At 44.7% G+C, this 24695-nt stretch overlaps 1 pseudogene; it reads right to left on the reverse strand.

Annotated features, from left to right (window-relative positions):
- Window positions 1-1963: 1963 nt before the first annotated feature.
- LOC102870548 lies at window positions 1964-3021 on the reverse strand (annotated as a pseudogene).
- Window positions 3022-24695: the final 21674 nt, after the last annotated feature.

Genomic DNA, 24695 nt, shown 5'->3' on the forward strand with positions numbered 1-24695 from the left:
ACCCATTTTGAATAATATTGCATGAGTTCCTGAAACAAGGCTTTTTTTTTCCTTGCTAGAAATGTCAGCTGAAATCTGATTGAGATCGTAGTCATGGATTCTCTGGGATGGTTTCAGACTCATTATTGTTTTGGAACTAGATGGTCCGTTTCAACTCCAAGGCTATTTTTTGTGATTTAAAAGTCGTGTATGAAAACTCTCTGAGAATTTCTGGGCCTCCTCTAGTTTATTTTAGAGGAGAGAGAGAGAGTGAGATAGTGTAGGCAGTTAGTGGTGGTCAGTTCTGGCATTGTTACTGTCCCTCTCTTCAATCTAAGTCATTTTTGCACCACAGAACTTCAGATTAGAGTAGCCAACTAACCTCTCTGTCACTCAGCGTCTTGGATTCCAGTTGAGATGAATGGGAAAAGGCAGCCAAGGAGGGGAGTGTGTGTGTGTGTGTGTGTGTGTGCGCGCGCGCGCGTGTTTGCGTTGATTACCTCTAGCTACCGTTTTGCAGTAATGAAAATGTAAATCTTTCCAGTAATACTGAATTGACTGCATGAAGCCTGATTCTTGGGCTCAGGTTGTTTCTAATGATGGAGAGTGAAGAGTCCTCGGTGGTGCTGTAGCCATTTATTTGTTTTCTTCTCTCTGAAATCAGGAGTCACACAGCACGTCTGCTTCTCCGTCAGCGTTAATGAAGGGCTGGAGTGAATATGCACGGGGTGTGAATTCCCTCATTCCTGGAGTCAGACTCTCTCAGTTGCTGACAGCTGTGATTACAGCAGAGAGAAACTCCAGCTTGAAAGGCCCTGACAGGAGTAACCAAGTGCTGAAAAGAAATACGAAGTAGCCAGACTGACTTCCCACCGACCGTCAAGTTTGACTTAGGGAGCGGAGGAAATCAATGAGGGGAATATGAGGCGTTTTCTCCTTATCGATTTCCATGTCTAATTATTCCTTGGAGGTGGTTTGCGTTAATTTTTATACCTTTTGGGGACTATAATATATACATAGCTAGGCTGTGAAAAATGTCTTGACAGAGTCTGACATGTTCCCTACCCCTTTCTCAGTATGTGAATGTTCCTAAAATCCTCAAAGGCAGAGAGGTGCCCGTGATATCAGCAAGGGGACCCCATAACTGACCAACATCATAGATTCTTAGATGATGTTGTTAGTTACGGTTGATTCTAGCTCATAGTGACCTCAGATGTGGGAGGACTGTCCTGCTGCATCCTTGGAGTCTTTTCTATGTTTGAGCACATTGTGGCAGTAGCCACTGTACCAGTCTATCACGTTGAGGGTCTTCCTCTTATTTTAATTGATTGAAGTGGAAAACAATCACCACTTTACCAAACACGATGTCCTCTGATGTGGACTGTTTCCTCCTGATAATCTGTCCAAAGTGCTTGAGGCAAAGTCAGGTCATCCTTGTTTTCTGAGGAGGATTCTGGCTCTGCATCTTTGAGGACAGATGTGTTTGTTCTTACAGTGGAAGTCCATAATGTATTAAATATTCTTCTTCAACTCTGTATATTTCAAATACATCCATTCTTCTTGAGTCTTTCTTATTTATTGGATAGCTTTTATCATGCACACGGAGTCATTGAAAATACCATGATTTGGGTTAGGCGCACCTTACTCCTCAAGGTGGTATCACTGCATTTTTTTTTTGTTTCTAACATAAAAATTCAGTTTATTTCTCTGGTTTTGACACAGTACACAAGAGGGCAAAGTGTTTCACATCATAGAATTTCACTTCCAAGTCTTTTGGAATGTTCATTTCTTTGGCTAAAAGGAGAGTTGCCAGCAAAGTCAGGCATTAGGTAGGTAGGCCACTAAAATAAGGGGGGGGGCAACACTGACACCATTCTTGGCGGGATGGGTGGGGCGCGGGGGTTGCTGTTAGTTGCAAGCTGATTTTCTAGAACTGTTAGCAGGAAGCTGGAACCATTTCTGGAGGCTCACAGGGCCTCCGGCTTCAGTCATCTCCGCCGCACAGGTACAGCAGGGCTTTTTGGTAGTCGCTCTCGGTGTCTTGCTGGATGAAGTGCTACAGGGACTTGCCGTACTTTCTCTTGAATTCAGATCTAATTTTCAACATGTCCACTTCACTGCGGGAGACCATGATCCTAATCAGAATCTTATCGTGAGTTCCCTTGCCCTTCATGGAGTCAGTCGGTCAGCAAAGTACAGGGGCTTGTTCTGGATACACTGGACCAGGTTCAGGAAAGCATTTTCCAAGTCTCCTTTGACTTCCTTCTTGATGCTCTCCAGCATGTCATAAGGACTGGAGCTCTTGGACCTTTCAAACACTTTCTGCAGGTGGCACAAACTGCGCTCTGTCGTGATGCTGATCCACTTGGGCACATGAGTTCCCTTCCTCTTCACGCCAGCATCATACAGCTCCCGGGTACCCTGGTCAATCTGCTCATAGTCAATGACGGAGCCATCCTCTGCTCTTCTGCCCTTGGCGAGGGCAACCATCAGCTTGCGGAAGTCCCCGGATGTGTCCGAAACAATGTCCTTCTCCAGGTCGGTCTTGTACATTTCCTTGTAGACTCTGTTGATTTCCTGCAGCTCCTGGTTGGTCCTGGAGCAGATGATCTCAATGAGGGAGTCCTCATCCGTCCCCAGTCCCTTCATGGAGGCTTTCAGCTCGGAGGCATCATACCGAGCAGGTGTTTTCAATAGGCCCAAAATCACTGTCTCCAGGTGGCCAGATAAGGCTGATTTCAGTGCTGATGCAAGTTCCTTTTTGGTCCTTCTCTGGTAGGCGAAGGCAATATCCTGCCTCTGTTCATTGCTGTGGTTGGTCAAAATGTTGACAATGGTGACCTCATCCACACCTTTGGTCTTGATAGCTGTTTCAATGTTCAAAGCATCCCGTTCTGCATCAAAGTTGGTGTACGCCTTGACTGATCCGTATGCGCTTGCGGGTGGGGAGTGATCACCCTCCAAGCTGAGCTTGCAGAGAATTTCGTGAACAGTAGACATCTTCAAAGAAGCTGGGCCGGGCGCCAAGCGCTGTGAGCCTCCCCAGATGCAGAGCCTGTATCATTGCTTTTTAATTCTTCAGAGAGGTCTTTGGTTGGATAGATGTCCACTACAATGTGTCATTTGATTTCTTGATTACTGCTGTCCTGGGCATCGTGGATCCAAATGAAACAAACTGCTTGACAACTATCATATTGTCTCCATTTATCATGATGTGACTTCTTGGTTTAGTTGAAAAAAATTTTTGTTATCTTTATTCTGAAGTATAATCCACGTGAGCTTTGTAAATCTTCAGTAAGTGCTTGTTGTTAAGGGTTTTCCTCTCTTTCATTAGCTCTCCACCTTTCGATGGCTTTTTCCAAAGAGCTGACAGCATGCCCAGAGTGCATGAGGTGAAGTTTCCCCATCCTCACCTCTAAGGAGCTCCCTGGTTGCACTTCCTCCAGGACAGATGTGTTTGCTGTTTTGGCAAGCTGTGGGATGTATCCAGTACATCACAATTCAAAAGCACTGATTCTTCGGTCACCTTATTCATTTTCCAAGTTTCTGAAGCAAAGGAAGCAATTGTAAAACCGTGGTTTTGAGCATGTGCACCTTAGTCTTTAAACTGATAGCCTTGCACTTTAACACTCTGGAGAGATCCTTGACAGCAGACTTTCCTAATGCACTATGTCTTTTTAGAAATTTTTATTGGTTTGCATATAATCATTTATATGTGTTATGTTTCATACATGTGCCTTGTGTTTTATACAATTATTTATATACATTGCATCTTACATAATTACCATTGATTTTTGCCTGTTATCACTCCATCTTTACAAGTCCCCGTTGCACATTTCCCATTCCTTTACCCCCCTGCCACTTAACAAACGCTGCTATCCCAATGATTTCCCCCTTCCCCTTTTTTCTGCTGCCCCCTCCTTCCCCTTTTGATGAACGTTTATACATGTCTTGCTTATTTATCCTCTTATTTTCACAATAGTTGTCTTATGCAGTATTTGATATTGGTACACTGATAGACACAGAGATCACTGGAATAGAAGAATCAAGAATCCAGAAGTAACCCATCATCCTATGGTCAACTGATACTTGCTTGACAAGGTAACAAAACCCATTAAGTGGAGAAATGACAGCCTCTTTAACAAATAGTGCTGGCAGAACTGGACATCTACCTGCAGAAAACAGAAACATGATCCACATATCACACCATATACAAAAACCAACTCAAAGTGCTTCTGAGAGCTAGGGATAAAACCCAAAACTGTAAAGTTCTTAAGAGACAAAATGGGAACAAATACAGAAACTGTAGCCTGTGGCATAAACACGCTTGAAAACATAGTAAAAAATGCACAGCCTGGAGAGGATAAAATCAACAAATAGGGCCTTCTTAAAAGAAAATCTCTGTGCAGCAACACCTTTTTCCAATACGGTGAAAAGAGCCTGTAGACTTGAAAAAAACCAAAACCCAAACCAAAACAAACAAAACCCCAAAATAAAACATTTGGCAATGACATTTCAGACTAAAGTTTTCAGAATAATGCAGTGCCTCTACAGATAACCTAATAACAGCAAAGACAAAAGACTCTTCACAAAGGAAGACATTCCCATGGCCAAGAGACACATGGAGAAATGCTCAAAGTCACTGCCTTTGAAAATGCAAATCAAAACCACAATGAGATACCATCTCAACTCAGTAGCAGTTTAACAGAACAGCAAGCAATAAATGCTGGAGAGGCTGTGGAGAGCTTGGAACTCAGAGACACTGCTAGGTGACTGTAAAAGTGTACTACTACTATGGAAGACAGTTTGATGGGTCCCCAAAAAGATGAACATAGAAATCCACTTTGACTGAGCTGTTCTACTACTAGGAATATATCCCAAGGAAATCAGAACTGAGACACAAATGAAGATACGCACACCACACCTATGTACATAGAAGTGTTATTAATAATAGCAAAGAAAATGGAAACATCCCAAATGCCCACCCGTGAATTAATGGGTTGAGAAATTGTGGTACATTCACACAATGGAATATTATACAACACTAAGGAACAATAATAAAATGCTATATAACACAGGAGAGTCTGAAGGGCATTATACTGGGTGAAATACCATCACATAAGGACAACTACTGTATGAGACCACGATTGTGAAAATAAAAAGATAACTGAACAGTGTCTTTTAAGCTCCGGTGGAAATAAGTAAAATGAAATTGTTGACAACTTCAATCTTTTCTCCATCTATCATGATGCTACCTATTTGCTCAGTGGTGAGGATTTTTGTTTTCTTGATGTGGAGATGTAATCATGGAAGACTGACAGTTTTGTCTCTTACGCAGCAAGTGCTTCAGGTCTTTGTTACTTGTTGCAAGCGAGGCTGTGTCATCTACATAATGCATGTTGTTTCTGAGTGCAGAGTGCTTTTCCCTTTGAATCGGTGATTGATTTCATCATCTACATGTTCATTTTTGTCACATGCCTCTTCAGAAGTTTTCTCAGGACCTCTGTTGGCGTTGCGGATAAAGCTTTCAGCTACAAACCAAAAGATGGGCGGATTGAACGCAGCAGCCAGTCGGTGTGAGAAGATGAAGCGGTCTGCTCCTGTAGATTTCAGCCTTGGGGATCCTGTGGGGTAGCTGTGCTCTGTCTTGTAGGATCAGTGTGCCTCAGGATCAACATGATGGCTGCGAGCCTGTGATTTCTAACCATATGTGAAGATGCCCTGGTGGCACAGTGCTTAAATGCTCAACATCTGCTGGAAAGGTGACTGTTTTAAACCTGCCAGCCTACTTCCAGAAACAGTCATCCACTGGAACCCCTATGGGGCAGGGTCACCCTGACCTGCAGGGTCACCCTGAGGCAGTCACGGGAAGAAGTTTTCTGGTAGGGAAAGATTGAAAGGAAAACGAAAAACACCCACCAAAACCCAAAAAGAATGAGCACTCTGAAAGTCGGCAACTGTTTTTGCCCTTTCTCCCCCAAATGCTGTCCTCAGAACATAGGGAATTTTTAAGTGGAACTGCTAGCATACAGCGACATTGGAGAATTAATTCATTGCTTCTCGTCTCCTCTGAAGTGCTGATCATTTCTTCAGAGGACCTGAGTCCACTTCAGTCAGGGTCTGGCTTTGTCGGTGCTGCTATGAAAGGCGTGGCCACAGAAGGGTGTGAGTTGGGCCCTCATGGCCCTGTCATCAGGCTCTCTGCCTGGCCGTAGACACAGATGCCCAGCACAGGTCCTGGTCCGCCTCACCTCCGAGGAGGAGGATCAGGACCCCCTGCCCTCCACGTGCTTTGTGAGAGTGGGCATATTTCTTTCATTTCATGAGGTTTTAAGGAACATCCAGTAACACGAACATTGAAGGAGCAGCTCACTCCGCGTTGGCTGGGTCCATCAACCCTCTACTGTGGTGGCGTGGGTGTTGCTGTGATGCTAGAAGCCATGTAGCTGGTAACGTCAGTGCCAGCAGGTCACCTTCAGAACAGCGTGCGATGGAGAAAGGCCCCGTGTTGTACTTCTGGAAATGAGCCCCCATAGTAGTCAAGTCAAGGAAAGCCTTCGAGATCACAGCAGAACTTGTGTGACTCCCTTCCTTTGGGCACGTCCTCCAGAGTGACCATCACCACCCTGGCACAGTCCTCCCAACGAGGGATTCAGACACGTTAGTGACCGGGGATGACACTGTTCCGTTGGGTTTTACTTAAGGCCGCTGAGTTGGAGTGGACTCAGCACCAGCCCATCTAAGTTTTCTGGGGAGAAAAAAGTGCTTTAAACGGCACAAGATACTTGAATTTAATAGCTACTCTTCTTCTGAAAACAAAAGAAAAAAAAACAGAAGGCCACCTCAAAATAAAAACTCATTGCTGTTGAGTTGGAGCCAACTCTTGTTGGGGAGATTATCCACCTTTCTCCTGAGGAGCAGCTGGTGGATTTGAACTCCTGTGTTTGAGTCGGCAGTGTAACTCCTTACTCACTAGGCTACCCGAGCTCCTTTTGTTGAAGTGGAAAAAACCCCCAGAGAAATGCATTACTCCTTCGCATCCTCTAGATGGTGCTGCTGTTACAGTTATTGGCCATGAATGAAATTTTTTTTTTAAGCACTTTGCTATCAAACCAAATATTTAACTTATTAAATGTCCTATACTTGTGGTTAATTGCTAATATGATACTATTGATAATTTATACCATCAAATGAATATTAGATTTACCAAAGAATGAGTCCCATGCACACAAATGACCCAGTGCAGAGCAATTTCAAGGACTGGGAAAAGTGCACATTTAGAGTTGCTATTGAATAGAGACAGTCACGTGTGGCCGTATCTTCCCCAACGTTAAAACTGGCCCTCGAATTATCACTTCTTTACCTCCACTTGAAATGGGCTGGACTGGACAGAGCCTTGGATGTATGTCAACAGACCAAAACCCACTGCTTTTAAATTGATCATTTCGCGATGCCCCTCCATTGGGTTTCTGAATCTGTCAGTCCTTCTGTCCAGCAGACGGCTTCATCCTTCTAACACAGAGTTGCTGGTGGGTTTGAACTGCAGACATTTCAGTTAGCAACCTAACACTTAACCTGCCAGACCTCTAGGAAGTAGATGCTAAATGACTGAAGTAGATGCTAAATGACTGTTTTATAAGTGAATTCTTTCCTCCTTTCTTTCACAGATGACTAACCTGATGAAGCTCTTTAGTACTTAGACACTGTTGCTTTTCTCTGCTAATAAAAACACGAGGCCATTTTCCCTGTGTTTTCTGAACATAGCCTGAGGCACTTGTTTTGTTTTTAAATCTCTGCTTTATTTTAAAGCAAATTGGCTTTTTCAGGTTGCTTCCACCGAAATGCAGGAATGGTATGAAAATTTTGTTTGATAATTGCTGGAATCCTAATCAAGATTTTATTAAAATCAATATTTGATGTGCTGCTCAACTTAATTAAATTAAACCGTGGAGGAATGAGTAATAAATGAGCTTGGAAATCAATCACAAGGTAAGGTGTGTTTCTTTCCAATTAGCTGATCATAGAAATTGTTGGGTGAAGCGGCTGTTGCCCATAAGAGGAACCAAAATCCTTCCCCCTTCTGTTTATATAATATGAATAACTAATATTAATGAACGTAGACAGGGCCCTGTATTGTGGACTCAGCAGGGACCATTCAGCTGGTAAATGACGGAGTGAATTGGAACATAAAGACCACGTTTTCCCTACTCTCTCACTTGTTAACTAGAAGAGAAGGTTGCAGAGTTTGATATTGCAGTTAGTTTGGGAGAAGGACTTTGGAGTAGCTCTCCTTCCAAAAAAGGAGTATAGCTTTTACAGATACAGGTCGTGGTGTTTGCAGCCTTCACGTCAGTAACTTCATGCACAGCTCGGCTGAAACCTGCTGGTGTCATAGCAGAACCACGAGCTGAACTGGCCAGGGATGGGAGGGACACACCGGCTGGGACTCGAACGCTGGGCTCCACATGGAAGGCGGGCATTCTGCCACTGCTCTTCCAGGGTTACCCAGATGAATGTTTGGGAGTAGGGGAGGGTGGGACCCAAATAACAAGCATGGGAGTTGACTTAGTGTTTCTGAATCCCATGGACTAGAAGAAAAAAACAACTCAAAACTTTCTATATCTGGAAAGACAGAATGTGTAATTTATACCTTTTGAGAGTGGCAAAGATTTGTGGCTGAAGCAAAAAAAAAAAAAGTGTTTTAATTGGAATTAGCTAAGGAAAAAGTAGCTGAAAGTGGGCAAAGAGGGGAAATGTGATTTTGGCTTAGGCATTTCTGTTCTGCTGAGATACTAACAAAGGCGTTCCTCTTCCTCCAGAGCTGGGCTGTGCTTTAGCTCTCAGTGTCCTTGGTCATCCAAAGAATCAGCTCCAGGGAACTAGTTATATACTGTCAGCGAAGGGAACAACACAGATGCTTCTGGTAAACCCTCCTTATTTCTCCTCAGTGCTCGCTGGACGCTGTGTAACTGAAGGATCCACCAGCACAGCCACGCGACCAGGTGTCTCTTCCCTCTTCCCGAGACCGGGCAAAGCCCTCTCTCAGGTCTCCGCTTCCTACACGTCAACCACGCAGGTATCCCCTTCACTGCTTGTAGGGACGGGCCATCTCCCGTACCCCTTATGTTCTTTAATATTTTCCTCTGTAATGACTCATTTTGAACATGAAAATCAGCTCCATGCTTCTTAAAAGAAAGCTTGGTTCATGAACATCTACTGAAAGGCAAAAGTCACTGGCTTCTAGAAGTCTTAGAAATGATAACAAATCAAATCAGTGGTACCAGTGTTACTCAAAGGGTCTGGAAGTGTTAAAGGCAGCTTGGTCCCTCGGTCATTCTGAGACTGAATGTCCCTGAGATATTCTTTTTGATTAAATCTTAGAATTAAAACATACCTGAAAAAAGGGCTGGTTTTCTCATTTTTTGAGTTTATTTTGTCCATTGAGGGTCTAGCTAGCCCTTAGAGTCCCTGTGTCCTGGTGGAGGTGCTTGTCCCATGTGCCTCTCACTCTCTGGCCTTTATCTGCAGCTTGGATGAACCCTTTCTTGATTGGAAAGTTACAAGTTTTTCAGAATCCTTGCTTGCAAGGAATAGCTTGGTTTCATCCTCTCCAAGACAGACCTATTAGTTTTTTTGGCCATCTGTGGTATGTTCAGTACTGTTCTCCAGTACCGCAACTCAAAGGTATCAGTTCTTCTTCTGTCCTCTTTGGTCACTGTCCAGCTCTCTGATACATACCAGCTAACTGCAAAGAACATGACCTGGATTGGGTGCACCTTGGTCTCTAGAGTGACATTGTTGCTCTTTAGCACTCTGGAGAGGTCCCTGACAGCAGCCTTCCCCAGTACAATTTGTCTTTTGATGTCCTGACTGCTGGTGTTAAGAGTGTTGATTGTGGAACCAAGCAAGCTGAAATTGTGAACAATCTCAATCTCTTCTCCATTTTTATCATGTTGCCAATTGGCCCAGTGGTGAGAATCTTCATTTTCTTGATATTGAGCTTCAATCCTTACTTTAGACTACAGTTCTTGACCCTCTGCAGCAAATGCCTCAGGTCCCCCTCAGTTTCAGCAAGCAAGGTGTGTTATCTGCATCGTGCAGGTTGTTGATGAGTCTTCCTCCAATCCTGATGCCACAGTCTCTGAAAACCCACTGGAGGGTCAATTATGAGTTGGATCCAACTCAGCAGCACACAATAACAACCACCACCCCACCAGTGACGTCCACAGAGCTCTGGTGGCAAAGTGAGTGATGCCACAGGCTGCTAACTGAAAGGCCAGCAGTTCTAACCCACCAGGAGCTCCTTGAGACACAGGCGGGCACGCTTCTCTCATAATAAGCACAGCCGGAGAGATCTAACGAAGAATCTCTGAGTTGGAATCAACTCGACAGCAGAGCATTGTTTTGTTTTATAATAATTTTCTCAAGTTGTGATTTCAGTGAAAGTTTACAGAGCAGATGAGCTTTTCACTCCAGCATTCATTCACCTTTCGTTCAACACCATGGATTTCGGTATTCACAGCGTAATCACACTGTTCCCTCATCCTCCCTGTAGGTCTGACTTCCACTGAGCGATGCTCCTACAGCTCTCTGCGTCTCTTTCTCTAGTGGTGCTGTGCTGCTCACCCCCACAGTGGTTTTGGTTGGTAGCCACAGGGACTGGAGTGACGAGCTTACATGAGCCGGATCAGGCTGCTGGACACGGGTCACTAAGAGTCAGAAGTGACTTGAGGGCAGCTAACCACCCCCACAGACATAGATGCAGAAACGCTGAGGAGGCCTACACCTCTGCAGAAGGGCACTGTCTGGGACATTCTAGAAGGTTCCTCTAACATGGAAGTGAACTACTTGTTTCTTAAGGGTGTTACGTTCTTTCTCGCCGGCACGGCCTACAGCATGGAGAAGAACTATCTGGCAGCTGGGCCGTTCAATTTATGACTCTTTGAAAACCAAGAAGGATGCTCCAACTGGGAGATGTGAGAATCAAATGAGATTCTGGATGTGGAAACAGGCCATCAGCAAGCCAGGTTACATTATCACTCTCTCCTCTGTGCTCTCCAGCACGGGGCTTACCTTCTTACGGGCAGTGCTTTTCACGTGCTGGATTTATACTCCTCTCCATTGTCAAGAGCCTTCTTGAAGACAGAAATCCAGCCAGCCTTTCATATCTTCAGCCTCTGGAAGAATATGCGATACACAGGTCTCTTCAAATTATGAGCCTAGTTTAGGAGTCAGTGAATGAGTGAATGATGCGCTGTAGGGCTTTAAAATATTATAGCAGTGCTCTCAGAAGACACTTGCATCACTAAGGATATCCCCACACTATGGGCAGTTTTGTAGAAGGGAGGCTATTAATATCCAATGCTAAATCTGGGGATCAAAATTGGGAGAAATTCAACCCTCCAGCCCATCCTGCCCCAAGTCAAACCCCCGTATCCACGTAATGATTCTTTTGTCAACTAAAAGAGTGGTCTCCATAGTTCCATTACCGCTGTTATGGGCCACTGAGTTGGAATCAACCCCTAGCTGACCCTCCAGGGGGTTTTCAGAGGCAGTAAATCTCGGGAGGAGACTGCCCTTCCTTCTCCTGTGGAGCTTTTTTGGTGGATTCCAGTAGCGTGCCTTTGGGATTGTAGCACAGATTCTTACTGCTAGGACCCCCGGAGCTCAGTGGGTGTTCTGAATTAACATGTTAAATCCCTTGTTGTCAAACTCCTTTGAGCATCGGTGTTTGTAAATGTAGGTTGTCATTGCTGTGATGTGCTATCAAGTCAGAACTGACTCAGAGCTGATCTTTCTCGGTGGGTTTTCAAAGACTAAACTTCACAGGAGGCGACTGCCCCTCTTTCTCCACAGAGAGCTGGTGGATTTGAACTGCTTGCTGTTGGGATGGCAGTGCAACTCCTTACCACTAGGCCACCATAGCTCCTTGAATATAGGTTAGATAGAGGCTAGCAACTGTGTCACAGGAAATGGAGAAATTAAAATATGGATGAAAGGTAAAATACAGGGTGTCACTGTATGAGCACGGTTACTGCTGAGTGTCATTGCACTGGAACAGACCAACAGCCAGTCCTCTGGAGGGTTTTCAGAGGCAGGAAGTCACACAGGAGAGGCTGCCCATCTTTCCCCTGAGCTCGTGGATTCAAACCGAGTACCTTTGGGTTGGCAGCACAGTTCCTTACTTCTCAGCCACCACAGGTCCCCGCAGTCACCGAGGGACGTCCAAACAAACCTGAGGTTTGGGCTCATTTCCCCCTACTTGTAGTCAGCGTGTTTTAGCCTTTAATTTGCCTGATATCTAGATGAGCATGCAGAAGTATTTTGCAGGAAATGTATATTTAGAATATGTGCTATTCTTTTCTCATCTGAGAAATACTTATTTAGGCATACTTTTCAGTACGGTAACTTCAGTACTGGAAATTTGCCAAATCTGATCAAAGCACTCTCATCAAAAAGAAATTATGTGATGAGAAAAAGTGTGGGTCAACAATTAGATGCTCTTAAGGGAGCTCTGGTGGCCTAGTGGCAGGAAGCTGCACTGCAATCCCAGAGGTGTGCAGTTAAAATCCACCAGATGCTCTGCTGGAGAAGGAGGGACAATCTCCTCTGTATCAATCTGATTTGACGACACACACACACACACACAGACACACACAGACACACACAGACACACACAGACACACACAAAATATTAACAATTAGAAGCTCTTCCTGGTCTCTCTTCTCACTGAATTTCCTTAATGCAGACCTCTATCTATGTGTTTATAGCACCTGTTGCAGTCCAGGTGGACGTGGGCCAGAGCTTACCCTCCAGGAGCTCTGCAGAGGCTGTAAACCACACGAAAGGCGACTGCCCGTCGTACTTCCTTAGAGCGGCTGGTGAATCTGAACTGCATGCCTTCGGGTTGCCAGCATAACTCTTGACCAAGAGACCACCGGCACTCCCTGTTTATAAAATAAGAGTAAAATTAGATGGGTGCAGAGCATGGCTTGATATCAAGGGCTCAGGTCGAGGAGTAAGAAAAGGAGTTCATCCAAGTTTCAAAGTTTTTGTCTCGCCTTTGAGAAGGACATCACGCTTGGAAGGGTGGAGGGACAGTGTAGGAAAGGAAGACCTTGCATGAGATGGTTTGACATAGTAACTGGGGTTATGGGGGAGGCGTGTCAGAGACAGTGAGACTGGCCCGGGAGAGGACAGGGTTCAGAGCTGTCGTGCATCAGGTCTTTGTGAATCGTAGTCCGCTTGACGGCACATAACAACCACCACAAATGTCAATGGAGGAGATTACCCATCTTCCTCCCAGAAAGCAGCTGGTGGATTTGAACCATTTGCTTTTGGAATCGCAGCACAGCTTCTTACCATGATGCCACAGAGTTCCCCAATCGGGTAGAAATGAAAATGTTCTCGTTTCCTTTGGTTACAATATTTAAAAAAATTTTCTTGTCCCATAGCTAAATGTTTTTTTTCTTAGATATTTAGCAAGATTTGGAAGTTGTTGTAAAGCTCTAAATTTATGTCCCTTTATGAAAAATTGCTGCCGTATTATTTTGATAGTAGAGACATGTATTCCTCTTGTAGCTTGAATGAGAAGCGTGAAGAAGCAGCAGAAGGAAAAAGAGCCCTGGACGCCTGGAGCTGCTATTTGTGACTCGGTTGGAACTGGGAAGTACCACAAATCTCCTAGGAAATCTTGTCTCCCCGGAAGCCTCTTCATTTCTTGGCCCAGGAGGGGTATGTATTTATGTGCTTCTGCAGTTTGCAGACCCAGGCCCAGGGCCCTGCTACCTTCTGGGCTTAGCCTACTGTTTATTATCATTCACAAGGTGGTGTTAGATGCTCAGCTTTTAAAAGAATTGGCTTTTCAGCAGTATTTTTACCCCTGAGAGTCTATGGAGAGAACTCTGTGTTGTATATTAATCAGAGCTCCCACGACTTGCTTTGAATGGTATTCGAAATGCATCTGGGAGCGCGGTGAATGAACTACGCCCCAAGAGTGCTTGATTATTTATTACTCAGGAGTCTTTCCACCGAGACACTGGCGGAAATAAAAAGATCCAAAGACCTACCTTTACTAAAAGTTTTTCGCGCTTTGCACTCCCTCTGTGCCCCCTGAAGGAATCTAGGATTTGATACCTCATCATTGTCAGCTTGTAACTAAAACTGTACTCAAACTAGTCATTTTGCAGTGTCCTGCTGTTCTTGTGAGTTTGTGGGTCTCACAGCTATACCACACCGGCCACACATTTTCCAAAACACTTGCAAGTTGCTCCTTTGAGAATCGGTTCCCTCCCTTTTCCCAGCTGGCAAACTCTTACTCATCCTACAAAACCCCACTTAAGTGCCACTTCCTTCCCTGCCCTCCTTTCTTGTACTGTCTCTGGCACAGTGCTTAGTATACCTGTTAGTTGTTTACTTGAATTAGCAGATGGTAATTGGGATGCTACGGATCATCCCTGCTCTGGATTGTGTTGCTACTGTAAAATTCCTTCTTTTTTTAATTTTATGTAGTTTATTTACAAAATCTGAATACATTGTTTTCGAGAATAGATTCTTCCAAGTTCCCTCACCCCGCCCCACCCCACACATCAAGTTGTACAAATTTCCAGAGTGTTCTTCTGGAACTTCTGCCTTTATCTCTCTGGAGCAGTGTCTGGGAACTTGGATTGGGGAAATACTGGCCCAGCCTAAGAGCGAGCTTTCTTCTTCCTTGGAAAGTTTCTTTGTACGTGAGACACATAAAATAGGCTTTAGAAGTCATGGGCTTTTCTTTGCTCCCCTGGCCAGTCCAGAAAGCCCTGTTTTCTCCCTGTTTAGGGTGACATGTTCTAAGAGGGACATTGGCAGACATGGCCACTTCATTCTGCAGTTGGGAAGTTTAAGGACACATGAGCATCAGCTCGGTCTGGAGACCCATCAGGAAGGCCCTGGACAGGGTTTCTCTTGGACAAAATCAGAGAGGAGAGGTGGCTTTGTGACCGACGTCCTGGGCTCTCCCCTATCCACCCTTTAGAGGGTGATTTCTAGTAATATGATCCGAGCTTGCTTTTTAACCTGGTGCTGGAAAAAATGGTATTAGTAACTTAAATAGCATTGTTGGTGGGACACTTGTGGAATGTGTGGTTGACCCACATCAGAGAGGAACAGCAAATGCACAGAATATCCTTGAGACTCATCTTTCAGGCAAACAGTGGAGAGGCCTATCAGGTAACCCGAAGAAAATCAAAGACTACAGTTTTCATCAACACAAACAAACAAAATTCCTCAGCTGGACCAATAAGTAACATCATGGTAAGTGGAGAAAAGATTGATGTCAGTCGTCAGTTATTTCATTTTATTGGGATCCACAATCAACACCCGTGGAAGTGACAGTTAAGAAATCAGAAGGCGTACTGCATTAAGCAAAGCTCTAGTCACAAGGACCTCTTTAAAGTGCGAAAGAGCAAGGATGTCAGTTTAAAGACTAAGGTGTGCCTCACCCAAGCCAAGAAGATTAATTTGACACAGTGGCTGCGACAGTGGGCTCAAATACAGGAACAAAAACACAGATGCACGATGGGGCTGCTTTCCCGCCTGTTACGCACGGGATGCTGGGAGTTGGACCTGGCTTGATGGCACTTGACAATAATAACCAGGAGCTGATATTTAAAGAAATAATAGGTGAGCTCTGGTGGCCTAGTGGCAGGAAACTGCACTGCAACCCCAGAGGTGTGCAGTTCAAATCCACCAGATGCTCTGTTGAAGAAGGAGGAACAATCGCCTCCTATACCAATCAGATTCAATTTGATGGTACACACATAAAAAAATAAAGAAAAAGTAAAAAAAAAAGAAATAATAATTGGGCTTTTTCTTTAGATTTCAATTTTGAAGTGAAGCCAGAAGAAATGGGCTAGCCCGTACACATAGAATCCTTCAGATGTAGCTGTTGAAATACCGGTCAATGCAGTTGAGTGATGTTGACTGATGTTGAGTAGTGGAACTGCCTCCAATGATGGGGTTTTCTCATATGGCAAACAGCTTCCAAAGTTCTGACTAGAACAAGGCACACCATTCCTCTCCTTTCCCTGGGAATTCCTTTTCTTTATAGTTTGTGATGTTGTTGTTAGGCTAGGTCACGTGGATTTCCGCTCATCCTGGCCTCATGTGATAGAGGAAAGCTCTGCCCCACAGGGTCGTCTTGGCTGTAATCTTTACAGAAACAAATCTCTGGGTCTTTTCTTCCTTGGAGCTGGTGGGTGCGTTCAAACGGCCAATCTTTAGAGTGACAGCTGAGCACTTAGCCATTTATACCGCTGTGACTTTCTTAAATTCCTCTGTTTGTGACTGAAATGGAATTAGAGTCTGTCCAGATGACACTGTGTGGAATGAGACAGCTGTTTATTCTGTGCGACCAAGGTCTTTAACCGGGAGACGTCCAAGCCCCTTCCTGCTAAATGCCAGCAGCCCATGACTGTGAGCTGGAACTTACTTGATGGCACTTAAGAATGAGGACAACAAACTAATTTTTAAATACTGATTGACGCCTTTTCTTTACATTTGACATTTTGAAATGAAGGCAAAATAGATCTATTAGGACATAGGCCTAGCCTCCTTTGGATTCTGTGTGACGGTGCAAACTGACCCCATATTTTGCCAGCATTTCCCCTGTGACCATTGGGTTATCTGTAGCGGTGACAATAAATGAACTATAAATAGCCCTGGTGGTGCACTGCATGGTGGGCATTGTTCTTACTGAAAGAATGGTCAGCAGTTAGCATCCACCGGCTGTTCCGTGGGCAAAAGATGGGCATTTTCATCCTGTCAGGATTTATAACCTCTGAAACCCAATAGAGGGCCCCAGGAGTCAGGACAGTCTCCAAAGCAGTGGGTGTTGTTAGGGTCGTGTAAGTTCCTTCACGTGGATAGAGAAAAACAGTTGTTCAGTTAGCAGAATGGAGAAAAATTATTTAGAACGCGAGACAGTAAGGAATATTTGGAAGTAAAATTGAAACAGATCATTCCATATGATCACCAGCTCTCTAATGTCCTTTTGCTGACTGGGAGAAGGTCACTAACTAGATCAGTATTGTCCATTGGGATACAGTGCCAGCACAGAGTGAATTTCAAGTGTTATTGTAGCCATACTTAAAGGAAAAACAACCAAAAACACAAAACCACAAAACAAAACCCAAACAATGAGATAAATGTTAACACTGTATTTTATTTAACTAAACATAGCCATCCTACTATCTTTAAAGAAGTCATCAATATAAATTTGTTTTTAATTACTTCACTTTCATGTTTTTAGCTGACGTCTTTAACCTTCACGTGTATTTGACCCTTGAGACACAGCTCGCATGTCAAGTCCTCTCTGCAGTCTCTTTGGGTTATCAGTGCTTAACAATGAAAGTTTGAGCTCTTTGGTGGGTAGAATGCTGTTGAAATCGCAACTCAGACAGCCCTAAACAGTGAGAATATTTATTCTCTTATCTATGTCAGAAGATAGGGTGGCCACTTAGACTGGTTGGCTCAGCAGTTTGGGATGACATTATGCTTCCTTGTCCTTGTCCAGAAGGTGAGATGAAGACACCTGTCCTCTGGACACCGAGGATGTGTTTGCTTTCTCCTTCAGCCTAATTGGACCCAAATGTCATGATGTGGTGGATTTATACAAGTCATCTAGGTCAGGATGGATATTGGATATTCTTGTTGCCTTGGGTTGGACAGCACCTCTCCATGGACCTGCCGTGGACTCATCGTTTCTTACTGTCTCATACCTGTTTTCCTCCCACCCATCCACTGTGTCTCTCGTCCCTAGAAGTCTTCGAATTCATGACCCCTCATAAAACCAGTTCATCCTGGAGAGGTTGAAGCCGCAATTCTCCTTGGAGTCAAGGATTCTGAAGCTTCGTCTGACATACTTTGGGCATGTTGCAAGGAGGGACCGGTCCTTGGAGAGGGACGTCATGTTTGGGAGAGTAGAGGGATGGCACAGGAGAGGAAGACCCTTGATGAAATAGATCGTTTCTGTGATTGGGGTGGTGGCAGTGAGTGTGTTGGAGATGGTGAGTTTGACACAGGATAGAGCAGGGTTTAGGGCTCTTGTACATAGGGTCGCTATGAGTCACAGGTGACTCGATGGCATATAACAAAAACAACATAAAATCAGGGCTTCATTTGTTAATTCAACAACACGTGGAACATGACATTTAATTGTGATTTAAGGGGCTATAAGAATATGGGAGCGGGTTTTAAGGAGAGAGAGAAGGTGACAGAGGGGACTGAAATCAATATCAGGTGAGGAATTTGAAAGGGGCTGGAGGGTAAACCCATGAGAAGGTGTAAACCCACGAGAAGGAAGCAGCCAGCAGCGGGTGGGGATGGGGCGGGGGCGGGGCAGCTGTATGTCTTCCTAAGGACAGTATTCCTAATTGAAGCAGTTCTGGGCTCCCATCAAATTAGCCGCCTCTAATCTGTTCTGGAACTGGAAGCCAGATAATTAAGCTTGTTAGAATAGTATGGTACTGTCAGAACAAATCGGCTGTGAATGAGAAGCTGAGGTGCTCTCTGAAGGGTAAACCGTCTCCACCATGGCATCCCTTGTCCCACCTTTCTCGCATCCTCTCCCTTGCACGTGCTTGATGTCTTGAGCTGAGTTCTGGGAGGGTAAGAGTCGCATCGCTTTTGCAAAATATGGAAAGAAATGGATTAATTTCTAGTAAATATTAGTAGGCATTGCTATTCCGAGTTAAGTAGTATTTTGCTTTATCTTCTTGAATCTCCTGTCTTCCCTCAAACCCTGTGAGTCTGGGACTATTTTATCCCTGTTTTACAGATGAGGAAATTGAAGTTTAGGGACGTAAATACAATTACTCAGAGTCAGAGCGGCAAGGTCTGCGAGCTGGGTCTAAACCTGGATCATCCAACTTCAGAGCATTTTAATTTTTTTTCTTACCATTAAAGGAATTGTATTGGTATAAGTAATTAATACATTTATCATCACATCAGCCTTTTGTGGAAAGAAAGTTGGAATTAGCCTTCTGCGTGATGAGAATTGCTCTGACCTGTGGTGGGCAGGTGGCACATAGAGTATCAGAATCAGTGTATTAGACTGTATATCACACTGGCTCAGAAGGGACGATGATCTCTCTCTCCTGGCCCAGCAGAGTGGGAGTGGGATGCAAGAGGTCCTTGGGAGGTGGGATCAGTGGTGGGGGTGGGTGCAGAGTGACGGAGGGCTCCATATCTGACCTGGTCAAGTTCAGGACGTTCTGTGTCACTGCTCCCTGTTGAAGCCTTCATCCTCCTCAAGCTTGGATACAACCTGAGCTGCTTTGGGACTTGACTCCTGTCCATCACCTCACTTTCACCTCTTCTTCCTCACCCTCTGATCTCCCGCCTTACTCCCACATGGAATATCCTATCACTCAGTTAATTACCAGATGATCAGTACGCACAACAAAGTGTTCAACCTGAATGTAAGGTATAAATAAGTGGGAAGAAGGACATTCGCTGGATGCCAGATGCCAGCTGTAATTTCAAGAAAATGTTGATTGTGTGTTTTAAGGACTGTTTCACACAAAGCCTCGCTCCAGTAAAGATTTTCCTTGTAAGGTAGCTTGAAGAACAAAAAAGAAAAAGAAATGATTCTTATTTTTACTTGGTTTTTATTGTTTCTTTGTCAGCAGCTGTGCCGAGCTCGTGTTGATTATGCAGAGAAGAATTATTTTGATTAATGACAGTTGGCATTCTTCTCATAATTTGGAGTTCTTCATTTCGGAATCGTGTCCTCACCTCCTCTCCTGTCTGCACATGAATAAAAAATCTAAAAGCACTTGCCAGGATCCTTACCCAAGGCAGCTGTGGGGAGGGGTGCAGTTGAAAGTTCAGATGTGCTCCCACATGACTCCTTTTAGAGCCATGGAGTGGTGTGGCCCACGGGTGGTGTTAGGAAGGGGGTGCTGCAGGGAAATGATGCGCTCCTTAGGGACTGACTCCCCTTTCATCGCTGTCTCCCCCATCTCTCCTCGCCATCCTCATTCAGAAACGGGGGTCAGCAGGGGACCACTCAGGAAGACCACAGTGAATGGCCTGCCTGTGCCACTTACTGCGTTTTCTCTTAGAGCCAAGTCTCCTTAACACAACAGCAACCTTCAAGCCACTTTTGCCAGGTTCTTTGCACACCAAGCCTTTGGCTGGTTCCTTCAGTGGCCTGTGTCTAGTGCTCTTGTCCTCCCTCTGACTTCAGCCTCATCTTCAGGTACACCTCTCTATACCAGAATTCTCCCTGTACAGGGGAGTTAACCTCCCTCGAGGGTGACTGTGGACTAAACATGCATACGAGCTAGTACAGGTACTTACCCAGCCTCCCCTCCTCCACATGGGGCCTTCTGAGAGTCCTTGTACCCGCTTCTCAGGTGTCCTGCTGGGATTGAAGGTGGTAACTGTAGCAGTGACCTCATAAACCCCGTTGCCGTTGAGTGGATTCTGACTCCTAGAAACATCGTGGGATGGAGAAGAACTGCCCCCCAGGGCTTCCAAAGACGCAATCTTTAGGAAGCAGACAGCCACGTCCGTCTCTTGGGGCGGGGGGGGCTGGTAGTTTTGGTTAGCGACCAGTTATTTAACTGCTGCACCATTGGGACTCCTGAGTGACCGATGTGCTTTCTTACTTGATCTTCTCCCCTTTCCTGGAATCACCTCCCAAAAAATAAGTGCTCAGGTCCTCATCTCACTATGGGAGCTTGTCTATCGTTGTAACCCTGGAAACTTTGTTACAGGTAATTCAAATATCAGCAAGCTTCCTTGCCAGAAAGGCTTCAGCGATGCTTCTGAACTAAGACAGTCTTGGGAGAAAGACTTGGTCATCGGCTTCTGAAAACTCACCAAGTAAAACTCCATGGATCACAGCTGAACGTGGTCCAGGAGAGAGCTGGAAGACAAGTCCCCTGGGCGGGAAGACCTCAGTGGTGTCCACACATAGTGGACACGTAGGGACACGTGGTGCTCTCAGCAACATGCCAATACCAGTGGTTGGGAAGATGGCACCAGAACAGGCAGTGTCGTCCACTGTCCACGGGGTTGGAGCTGACCCAGTGTCCGCTAACAGCACCAACAACGAGGACAGGTAGCACAGTCAGGCATCGAACTGGAGTACGAACTCTGGGCTTCGGCTCTGTCACTGAGCTGTTGTGTACACTGGAACATTAACTCTCTGGGTGGCAGTTACTTCATCCGACACATCTTCCCGGCCTCCTTCCTGGGTCCATAAACTTCGTTAAAATTACAATAAAAAAATTTTGAAAATAAACATGCAGATGGAACAGCCTTATTGGTAGAAAGAGAAGAGGACTTGAAGTACTTGTAGAGAAGATCAAAGATGATAGCAATCAATATGGATTCTAAGTCAACATCTAGATAGCTAGAGTCCTCATGACTGGACCAATAGATAGCATCATGACAGATGGAGAAAAGGTTGAAGATGTCAGCAATTTCATTTTTCTTGGATCCACCACCACAGCCATGGCTACAGTCAAGAAATCCAAAGATGTGTTGCCTTGGGTAAATGTTTTGTCTAGTGTCTCTCGAAAGTGCTGAAGAGCAGTGAGATCAGTGTACTGACTAAGGGGCTCCTGATCCACACCATGCTATTTTCAGTTGCTTCCAGTGCGTCTGGGAGTTGAACAGTGACTAAGGATAACGCAACAGTTGATGCCTTTGAACTGTGGTGTTGGAGAAGAATACTGAATAACCCTTTAAATGCCAAAAACCAAACAATTATTTCTTGGTTAAAATGCGCCTATAAGTGAGGAAGGTGAAATTTGGTCTCATATCTTTTGGGCATGCTGTCAAGAGGGACCAGTCCATGGAAAAAAGACATCATACTAGGAAAGGAGGGGGCAGACAGAGAGGAGAACCCTCAGTTACAGAGTGATACAGGATTGATACAGTGACTGTAACAGTGGGCTGCAGAGATTGTGAAGACAACACAGGATCAGGCAAAGTTCAGAGCTGTTCAGTGAGTTGCTATGAGTTGTTTCCTAAACAGTTACCAACAACAACAGTAACCTTTAAATAACATTTGAAAAGGTTATCATTTACGAGACTCACAGAGGAATCTTACAACTGACAATGCGCCACTTTTGGGGGAAGCATCTATATACCCAGATTTCTAGACAGGTTTACCTAGAAAACTTTGAGTTAGGTAAAACAGTGAGATAGGGAAGATTCTCTGTTCAAGATATTAAGCCTTATCTTATTTTTCTCTGCTAGTTGATCTATTAGAGGCCATTTTATTAGTTATGCAAATCCTGTGATAAAGGAAGATGAATTGTCGTCTATATTTGAAAGCTGGAAGCTAGCAAAATTTTAAAAAGCCCAAAGAGTGGATGCTTTGGAACCGTGGTGCTGGAGGAAAAATATTGAACATCCGTAGACTGCCAAAAGAACAAACCAATCTGTCTCCGACGGAGAGCAGCCAGAATGCTCCTTCGCATTAGAGAGGGAGCCTCGGTCTCCGCTGCTCTGGGCATGTGGTCAGGATGGGCCAGCCCCTGGGGAAGGACATCATGCTCGGTAGAGTGAGGGGTCAGGGAAGGAGAGGAAGACCCCCGACGAGATGGAGTGACACAGCGCTGCAACTCTGGGCTCAAGCACAGGAGAGATTCTGAGAATGAACACGCAGCAGGAACATCTGGCTTTAATAGACTCACTAAGCATGGGAGCTCTCATGGCCTAGTGGGTTAGGAGTTATGCTGCCAGCCCAAAGGTAGGTAGTTCAAATCCACCAGCTGCTCTGCAGGAGAAAGATAGACAATGTCCTCTCACGGGATTTATAAGCCTGCTTGGAGGGTCAACCATGAGTTACTTCCAACTTTATAATATTATAATAATAATATATAATATTACTTCATTATATCAAATGAGTTGAATTTGATGAATTGCACCTAATAACAAAAAAATAAGGGGAGAGAGATAGTTAATCTGCTTTCAGCTCTCGTGCCTGCGTGTTCGTTCTCTCTCTCTCAACTTTTTCCTTGCTGCTGTATTCCATACAGTCAGTCCTTCATTTATGTTATATTCCATTCATTTATATTGTGGGGTTTTTTTATTTGCTTCCTTACAATCATCCCACCAACAGCTACTTCATGCCTCATGCCCTAAAATCCCCTTTTAGATAGCCAGCTGCTGATTTGCCCATCCCTGTCAAACCAGCCACGACTGGACAGAGTTCAGAGCTAATGCACGTAGGATAGCTATGAGTTGCAAATGACTCGATGGCTCACGACAGCAATAGCATCAAAACAGACCTCTGAGGAAACAAGTACGTCCCTTTTGCCAAAGGATACTCTATTCAACTTGGAAACTTTGAGCATCTGAGTCCGTAAACATCGTCCAGTCCAGAGCAGGCCATCAGGTTGCAGCAGTCAACTTCAGCCTTCCCTTTTCAGGGTCTTGTGTGACTTGTACTTAAACAATTCTTCAGTTTTCTCCCGAGGGTCAGAATTCTGGGAATATGTTGTGATCTTGAGCGACAGTGTCCTGATGAAGGTTATAGGCTTTATAAAGAGCTGAATTTGAATGTCATTTGCACCAACTCCAGTTATATAAGCTTGGTCCTTAGACACTGTTTTTGTAGTTCGGTGCCATCAGGTCAGCTCCACCTCATTGTGACCCTGTGGCTGGCAGATCTGATCCCTGCTCTATCCCGCACCGTCCTCGAGGCCATTGTTATGGTCACCGGGTCAGCCTGTTTTGTTGAGGCTCCTCCTCTCTTTTTTCTGACCTTCCACATACCCAGCATGATGTCTTTTTCCAAGGCCTGGTGCGTCCTGACAGTATGCCCCGTTGCGTTGAGCACGGCTGTCGCCCTCCTGGACCGTAAGGAGTGCTCTGATTGCACTTCCTTTCCCACAGAGGTGTGTGTTCTTCGGAGCCTTTAAACACGATGACAGTAGTAAGAGATCCTTCAGAATTAAATGAAAGCATGTCCGCAAATTGCTTAGGCCCGTGCCTTCCCAATGTTAAGTGCTCAATAAAACTCCTTAGTTGAGACACAGGGATCATACAGTCCTCTTTGGGATATTGCTATCCTTAACTCAGCTGTTTGAGTAAACATTTAGAAAACTATCCGACACGGAGTAAGTGCTCAATAAATGCTCACTGTCAATGCTGATGCTTTTATTAACTCATCTGTACAAAATGTTCATCGTATCATTGACTTAATGTAGTTGTAAAGGTTAATTGAGATTCTATGTGCCAAGTATTTAGTGCTGGGCCTGGCGTTGGGTAAGGACCAAATAAATGTTAATCTTACTATGGCAGGAACCGTGTTGTTCATGCCATTTTATCCAAGGTATCTAATAAATATGTTTTTAAATAAATGGATGAGTGGCTGTCATATAAATTAGGTTCTGTTCTAACCCAAACGTAAGAGGAGATCTTGGAAAGAGGTTCTATTCTCCTTTAGGCTCCGATGACCCTTGAAGAACGGGGCCTACAGTAAACCCCCGGAGACAGGATGTTCCCAAACTCGGAGCTCATTGTCCTGACCTCTTACATTAAAAAGGTCTTCGCGGTTCACCGAGAACGTTCACATCCATTATGTCATTCAACATGAGAAAAAATAAAAAACGGGCACGCCATGTCCTCAGGGCCGGCCTCGACATAGAGCTCAATCTCTTACAAATGATTTAAAACCCACCCCGTCTTGCTGCAGATATTGCTTATAGAAAAC

This window comes from Elephantulus edwardii, unplaced genomic scaffold (genome assembly GCF_000299155.1).
Source record: "Elephantulus edwardii isolate Elephantulus edwardi_28Jun2011 unplaced genomic scaffold, EleEdw1.0 scaffold00072, whole genome shotgun sequence".
Taxonomy (NCBI): domain Eukaryota; kingdom Metazoa; phylum Chordata; class Mammalia; order Macroscelidea; family Macroscelididae; genus Elephantulus; species Elephantulus edwardii.